Here is an 8,257-nt window from a genome sequence, read left to right as displayed (position 1 = left end):
TTTATCTATGTAATTTTATGAGATATATTTTTAAAAACATTAGAAAAACAGGAAACAGGTTAATCTTAATCAGATGAAACTAATGTGTATCTTCTATAAATTTAGTATTTTAGGAAATTCGATGACAACAAATGAACATCAATATACTTAATAGTAATATATATTTATTGCATTATCAAAAAGTTGTCAAATTATTATTAAAGATAAAAATTAATACATATAATCCACCTTATCAGTAGTTTTTAATGAAATGATTTAAATTAAACTTTCGAGGTATTGTGGCTTAAACAATTATTTAATATTTTTAAAAATAATCTCGGAAAATACGCAGATTAAGAAGTCTGTTATTTTCTGGAACATTTCAATTTCCTCGAATTTCAAATTTAGTATTTAATAAACAATGTATTGTAATTAGATTGTTAGAAGGCAGCATAATATGCATCTAGAAGTCACGAAGACACTATCATTTATGTGTTAAAGTTTGTGCATGGGCTACACTATGATATAGTATACAGGGTGTTTCAAAAAAAAGTAACACCGTCTCTGGGATAGGTAAAAAACTAAAAAATAATTGGGGTTTGATTAGTAAAAAAATTTGTAACGCCATCCGTTTTCAAGATACAGGGCGTTGAAGAAAAAAAATGTTACACAATTTTTACGATTTTGCCGAAACTACTGGCAACATTGTAATTAAATTTTATACGAATATGTTTTGGAAGCTAATACATCCCATGAATTTATTTTTATAATATGTGACTCTCATAGAGGGCGTCATTTATAAAGTTCGTACCAAATATTATTCAACATTACTTTTTTAAGGGTAGAACTATTAATCAAAATTTCAAGTGAACTTAAACATCATACAATTTCACACCAAAAAGATACTCTACTGGTATAAAGTATATGACAAATTTCTAATGGGTATATCTCGATTTTCTCGAAGTTAGAGCCATTAAACGACATTGTCGAGAAACTGGGAATGTGAGACCAAATAAAATAAATTCTAGTAGACCAAGAACAACAAGAACAATTAATAGAAATATAGTATTTTAAATTTATTTGCTTGATCCAAATCCAACAGTTAGCGTAAGGAATATGGCAAGCCAAAAACAATTACATCTTCTTCAAGTACTTGGTGGATACTTAAAGAGCAGCGGCTACAATCTTCAAAAGAGTTCTTCGGACATATTATGCGAAATGAATCCAGATATACTCTCCTTCAAGCCATCCTGCAAGGAAAAATATTTGGAAAACGAGCTCCAGGAAGAAGAAGAACATCTTGGTTAAAGAACCTCAGAATCTGGTTCAATACAACATCTGTGCAGCTTTTCCGCGCTGCTGCAGATAAGATAAAGATTGCCATGATGATCGTAAACATTCGTAACGGATAGGCACATCAAGAAGAAGAAGATTACTGCTGTGCAATAAATTAGATGGACTGGCCAAAGAATTATCCAAAAGAGACTGTAACATTTTTTTATATAATTAAAATATTAATTATTTTTATTCCTTTTACCCCCGTGATGATACGTTTATGTTCGGTTTACCGTCTTCAAAATTTTATTGAATGCCGGAATTTCCTTTCGTCCGAAAGGTTTTTAATCCTTTCCGTCTTAATCCGGGTCTTTTATGATAGATTTGTAAATATTCCGAAGGTTCGTATAGTAATTTTTCTGTAAAGACCCAATCTCGGGAAAAACCTAATCTAGGAGATTTGATATTCCATCACGTTTGTAGGTAGAAGTATACCGTTATGTTCAATGTTAATTAGAACCTTACCTTCTCAGAAATACATACAGCTGGCCTATCATTTTTGGGGGGAAGATACCCTCACCTTTTCTTGGGTAGCTTGGTAAAATTTTAGAGGAACCAAGTTACTTATCGGTGGGCATCCGTCGAGTTAAGACGCTTAGTTCACAATATCGTATCTGCTACCTTACCGTCTCTGTGCATTTTCTTTATAAGTGTGTATACACTTGCTTATTAGAGTTTTTTTTTATCTTACACTATATTAGTTTAAGTATAGTTGTAAAGCACCTTCAAGGGTAAATAAATTCAGTGTTTAATACCAGTACAGTATTAACTTCAGTGAATTAAAGCAGCAGCCTTCAGGAATAATTACTGTAAGTGACATAATTTTAATATCTTCACCTATCTGGGCAAGTAACATGGTATAGCATCATATCATCTCCCATTATCTGGACGTATCGAACGATCATACATGTCTTCAAATGTAATTGAGAGTAGCTACTGAATTTTGCAGTCAATTAAAGAACATTCTATATTTTTTTTGTTACGAAACAAATAATCGACTTAACCAAGTGCGGTTTGGTTAAATTTTTATGTTTTCACGTCAGTAAACTTTTTTGTATTTTTGTAAATTTAAATTTTATTAATTTTTGTTATCTTTTGTGTTTGTTATAATTTGTATTCAATTTTATTTGCTATAATATCTCGAGATTCGCCAAAACTTTATTTGTGCATACTTGTGTTATACTTATATCTTTGTAAGGGTATTTTTTAATTATCTTTCTGCTATTTTTTTATATGTATACCTACCACCATTTTATAGTTGTTGGTGTATTTTTATTACTTGTGTTGCATTCAGCAGCGTCGTAATTTTGTTGTTGTTTAATATATTGTTATTGTTTTATGTAAGTATTTTATTTGTCGACTCCTAAGAAAGTTCCCTGATATATTTGCTTTTTACCTTTAAATATAACTATACCTTTGACCAGTAGAAAGATCAGGCTTATTAAGTTTCGTAGGTAAGTAAGTGTAATACCTTATATATTTATTTTTTGTTTATGTAGAGTGTTGACCAAATTTATTCAATAATTAACTGTGATATCTTTTCTTGGGTTTGGTCTCAGAACCTAAACATCTTTCCTTATCTCTTTTCTTTTCTAAGGTTTCTTAATTTTCTCCTTAAACCCCAAAAAATTAAGTGGCGCCCTGTTCCCTATCTTATCTTATCTTTGGTAATTTTACCCATCTATCTTTTTGTTCATTTCTGTGTCTTTTCCAATAGCTCTTATCGTATATTTACTTATTTCGTCCGTTGGACCCATTCCTGGTTTAAAAAGCTAGTTTCGAACCCACGACTCGCTCTCCACCAACCATCTGGCTGCCGTCCGCAGTGTCTCCATTGGTGACCTTTCTAGCACCATCCAAAAAAGGTTTCCGAGGTTACAAGACAATTCGATATTTATTAGAGCTGATAAGATAAAGATTGCCATGATGATCGTCAACATTCGTAACGGATAGGCACATCAAGAAGAAGAAGATTACTGCTGTGCAATAAGTTAGATGGACTGGCCAAGGAATTATCCAAAAGAGACAATTCGATATTTATTAGAGCTGCCACAAGACCAATCATGAATGAGGGACCTCGTTCATTGATAACAAAAAAGCAAGACATCTAATCATGAACTTCAAACCAATAACCCCACGAATATGTTGTCTAAGAGTAAGAGTTACGTTTTTTAACATCAGTTTAATAAGTGTAGGTATATGCCCCCGTCGAAGAAAAACAAGAGGATGTCAAAGATCAATTCTATGAAGAAGTAGAGACCATCTACGAAAGATGCCCCAGGAACGACATCAAGATCATAATTGGTTAGTCTAATCTTTATTATGAAATACCTCTTATGCAGTATCGATGAGTAGAGAGTAATTAAAAACATTGGTTTATAATGAGAATTATACAAACAAGTTGATTAAGTTTGATCAAAGTTCTAGAAGGGTAATATTTTAAAAAAGGGTTCAATATTGAATACTCACTTTTCTCCGGCATATTTATAACTGTCATTATTACAAAAATCAGTTGAATTATAAAAATAAAGAAATCGCAAATCATACAAAAAAATTTAATAAAATCTTAAAACTAAATGCAACCAAAACGTGTGAGGAAGTGACAGCTGTCAAATTTTTTTGGTTAGATTATTAAGGGGGAGATATTACCAGATGACGTGACATAATAATTATCTGTTTGGGGACAAGAATCCGTCTGAAATGCTAATTTTTGAAATTTTCGTTTTGGCCAGCTTTTTATCTAAAATACCACTCTGTGCGCCGGTTTCAGAATTTAATTCAAACTAATAGTTATCAAAATATTCTATATAATAATAGTCTCCCGTTTTATACCGCTGTCGCGGCTTTGGGAGTATAGCAGGATAGTCTGCTATATCTAGGGCCTACGGTATACAAGGAAGGTAACATGGCCAGTGCTACGCTTCAACCGTCTATTATTACCCCTGGTTTTACCCAAGGTACTCATTTTTATTCAGGCTGAGTCGACCTGGGGTCTATAGACATTTTAAAATGTCTAGATGTTCTTGCCGGCGGTGGGATTCGAACTCTGGACCACCGGCTTGCGAGGCAAGCATCCTACCGCTTGCGCTACGCAGGCCCTAATATTCTATTTGTTTACAATTTAAAAATTACCTGACTCCGCCCAAATAACGATTTAAATTCTATAAAGTACGTCGGTTAGGTGCAGTACTCTTTTATATTATGTAAAAAAAAATTGGCAAACTTCTGTATGATTTAGTTTCTGTTATGCAAAATTTTAAATGAATTTCAACTTTTTTAAAAAAATTTTAATTGCAAAATATTATGCGAAATATACTGACTTTGATTTATTAAAATTTGGTGAATTGTTTTATTATATTATAAAGATTATCTAGGTAAAATATGAAGGTCCTAACTGCCATCTAAGTAGTTGAAAACCATTGAATAAGAACAGGCTTGTTTTCCACCCTATTTGGTATTCATTGCTATTTTGCATCAAGGGTAATAAATTTAATCATTTTTAACCAGTTGTATCTCTTAAAAAATTTTATTATCGCTATTTTATTTTATTAAGACTTTGCTCCAAAATGAAAAAACGATGATTTTATTCATTCATTCATTCATTTTTAAATATTTTAAGTTTTTTAATAATATTCCCGACCTATTTGAGAGGGAGAAAAACTCAATTAATATTAATCAATAATTACAACTTATTCTGCAAAAAAAAAAAAAAATTTGCCTCACTAGAACCTAATTACTGTTTAATTTCATTGAAGAATTTAACCTATAAGTAATATAATGAATACTGCATGAATTTTTAGGTATTTATTCATTGCTCTAGACAGGGGTCAGCAATTATATTCCCTAAAAACTAAAAAAAAAAACTAAAAACTAAACTAAACTAAAAAAACTAAACTAAAATTTTTATTACTATATTTTGAATTTAACGGCGGTCCGCAAAAAACAAGCTCACGGTCCGGATGCGGACCGCGGTCTGCCATTTGGTGATCCCTGCTCTAGAATACTGATTCCAGATACTTGTTATTCTCGATAAAAAACTGTTACTTTTCCTAATTATTTCAACGTCCAAAGGTTGTAAAGTCCTATCTAAATATTCCGTTTTTGTGTCATTTAATTTGCTCCTTTCTCCACCGTTCCATTTCAGTATTTTCTACTAACATCACATTATCAGCATATATTAAACTCAATGGAATGTCTGTCCTCTTTGAATTGTACTATTATCTGATCAAACGTTAATATTAATAAGAGTAGATAAGAACTTAACATCTTACAACCTCTCGAAGTACTGGTTAATATTATTTATGCTTTTAAGATCAAGGAAAATCATACAGTATTCAATAATTTACATAGACATTCATAAAATCTCTCGCATATTAACACGTATATTAAGATTAGAAGCCGAACTAGATTTTATCAGTTAATTACTCGATTTTTGTGGTTACGGAGACGAACGGCCATTTCTAATAATTAAAAGTACCTTAAAGCCTTCGACCTAAGCCTAAACCTAGAGGTCGAGTATAATAGCATGCTTTTTAGCGGAACTACTCTACTTGGTGAAGAAACCGTTTTCACACGAATTGAAAATAGTGGTAGAGTTGTACAGCGAAACGTGTAATTCACCACGATGAACATCAGCCGTCGTCGCGGTATAAGAAAGTGTCTGATAAACATTACTAACATGTTACTGAGGGAAGTAACCTTAGCTATTGAAGAAGAAAAAAACAGAAGAAAGAAAAATGGATGAGAGATTGGCTCAAAAGAAGGCATAGTCATAGAGAATCTGCTCTTCTTTTAAGAGAATTTGCTGAAGAGGACAGAGGAATTTGCTGTCGATATTTTATATCGATTTCCCCTTACTATATGTCCCAGATAGCACATTTTTCGATGTTTAACGGTCTTTAGCAGTTCTCTATCTTTGTTGACGCTCATTAATACTTCTTCATTAGTTTTCCTTGCTGTCCAAGGTATCTTCAGCATTCGTCTATGAACCCACATTTTCAATGCTTCAATTTTGTTCATGATAAATACTTTTAGCGTCCACACTTCTGCACTGTACAAAAGTACGGACCAAACATAGCACTTAACCATTCTTTGTCTTAGTTCTAAACTGAGATAATTATTGCAAAGCAATGACTTTATTTTCATAAAAGTAGTTTTAGTCATTGCTATTCTACGTTTTATTTCTATGTCTGGATCTAGTTGGTCCGTTATCACAGTTCCCAAATATGTCATTTTGTGGACTTTATCAACTTGGACTCCGTTTAATTGAAGCTTTGCATCGGGATGTGGGTCATGCCTAAACACTAAAAATTTAGTTTTGTTTGAGTTTATTTTTATGCCCATTTCCTCTCCTACCTCGTGAATACGATCAAGCAGAATGTGGAGACCTTCAATATTATCTGAAAGAATTACTGTATCGTCTGCATCTCTAATCACATTAAGTAGTTCCTCGTTGATTTTTATTCCATATGGGCGTCTCTCAAGTGCCTTTTTGAATAACTGGTCCGAGTAAACATTGAACAATGTTGGCGACAAAATGCAACCTTGTCTAACTCCTCGTTGTATGAAGATTTCATCGATGTAGTTATATCTACAGACTGTACTATTTTTCCTACAATTTTTTTTTACTAATCTGTTCGTGTGGTTTATAGATATAGTTCTTTGATCTCTCTTGTGAGTTGTTTGGTTTGATTTTCTACAGAATAGATCTGGTTGTTTTGAATGTTGTTTTGATGTATTTATTTCGTATCCTTTTTAATTTTTCTGATACTCCTTTACATATTATGGAATTGATGTCAACTTTTAAACACTTACTTGTGAACGTTTCTGGATTGCTTATGGTGGTGTGTTGTTTCCTTTCATCAATCTTGTAAAATTACTTGTTTATAAACGACAATGGGTAATCAATTTGTGTTAAAACCCAAGTTAGCAGATTTTTCTTCCTGAAATACATTTTCATTAAAGCAGGTGTTTGGACTCTATTATAATATAATAATGTGGTTGTTGATGACACATCCGTAGTGAAATTTGATTGATTCTTGTTTACTTTTGATGTAAACAGAAATTTATTCAAAAAGACAAAAACAAAAACGTTCCCTGCTGAACTGGCCCACATTTTTAATAAAATCACCTCCTATTATGACTCTCTACTGAAGGAATATCTGTACGTCTCTAATTGACCATCGAAAACTTTTCTTTTATTCTCATCCAGACCGATTTGAGGAGCACGCACACACAACGTTCAACAGTTCTTTACCTGTACAATTTTTATTGAGATTCTATTACTTGTTCTTACAACTTCTACTACGTATATCTTTCATTTCTCTTTCAGCAATTATTCCAACCCCCTTCCTAATGTTACTTTTCCTACATGCCATAATTTGTATCCTTCACCTAGTATTTTCGCCCTTTGTCCTCTCCACCTCGTATCTTGAATATAAGTAATCTGTGCAAGAAAAAATTGTGCGTTAGATGAAACTTTGAAATTTAAGAAGTATATACAACGCCGTTTTGAAGGATTTCATTTGATTTTGCCTTTTATTTGAACTTAATAACGCATAACCTTGAATCAAACAATTTTTTCATTTAATTAGCCGTTGACACGGCACCTAAAAAAATAATATGAATTAAAAAACAAACTCGTTAAAACAGAACAACATATTTAATGTGGGTTATTATGTTTCTAATGAAAATCGTTCAGGTATAAAGTCACCGGTAATTTCTTTCGAATATTTTCAAAACAGCAATTTTCCAAATTGCCGAATGGTTTGCTTGTAATAAGAGATATGAGTTTATTCAACTTGTTATTTTGCCAATGCTAAGCACTTAAGAAAGATCATATTTATACATTTTGAATAACATCGATTTGATAATTCCATGTACTCGTATAATTTGAGTACTTTTAGATATGTTTTCAGTTTTGGGAAAGTTAAAACTATTTTTA

Source organism: Diabrotica undecimpunctata, chromosome 8, assembly GCF_040954645.1.
Source record: "Diabrotica undecimpunctata isolate CICGRU chromosome 8, icDiaUnde3, whole genome shotgun sequence".
NCBI lineage: Eukaryota > Metazoa > Arthropoda > Insecta > Coleoptera > Chrysomelidae > Diabrotica > Diabrotica undecimpunctata.
Note: the sequence above shows the minus strand (reverse complement) of the source record.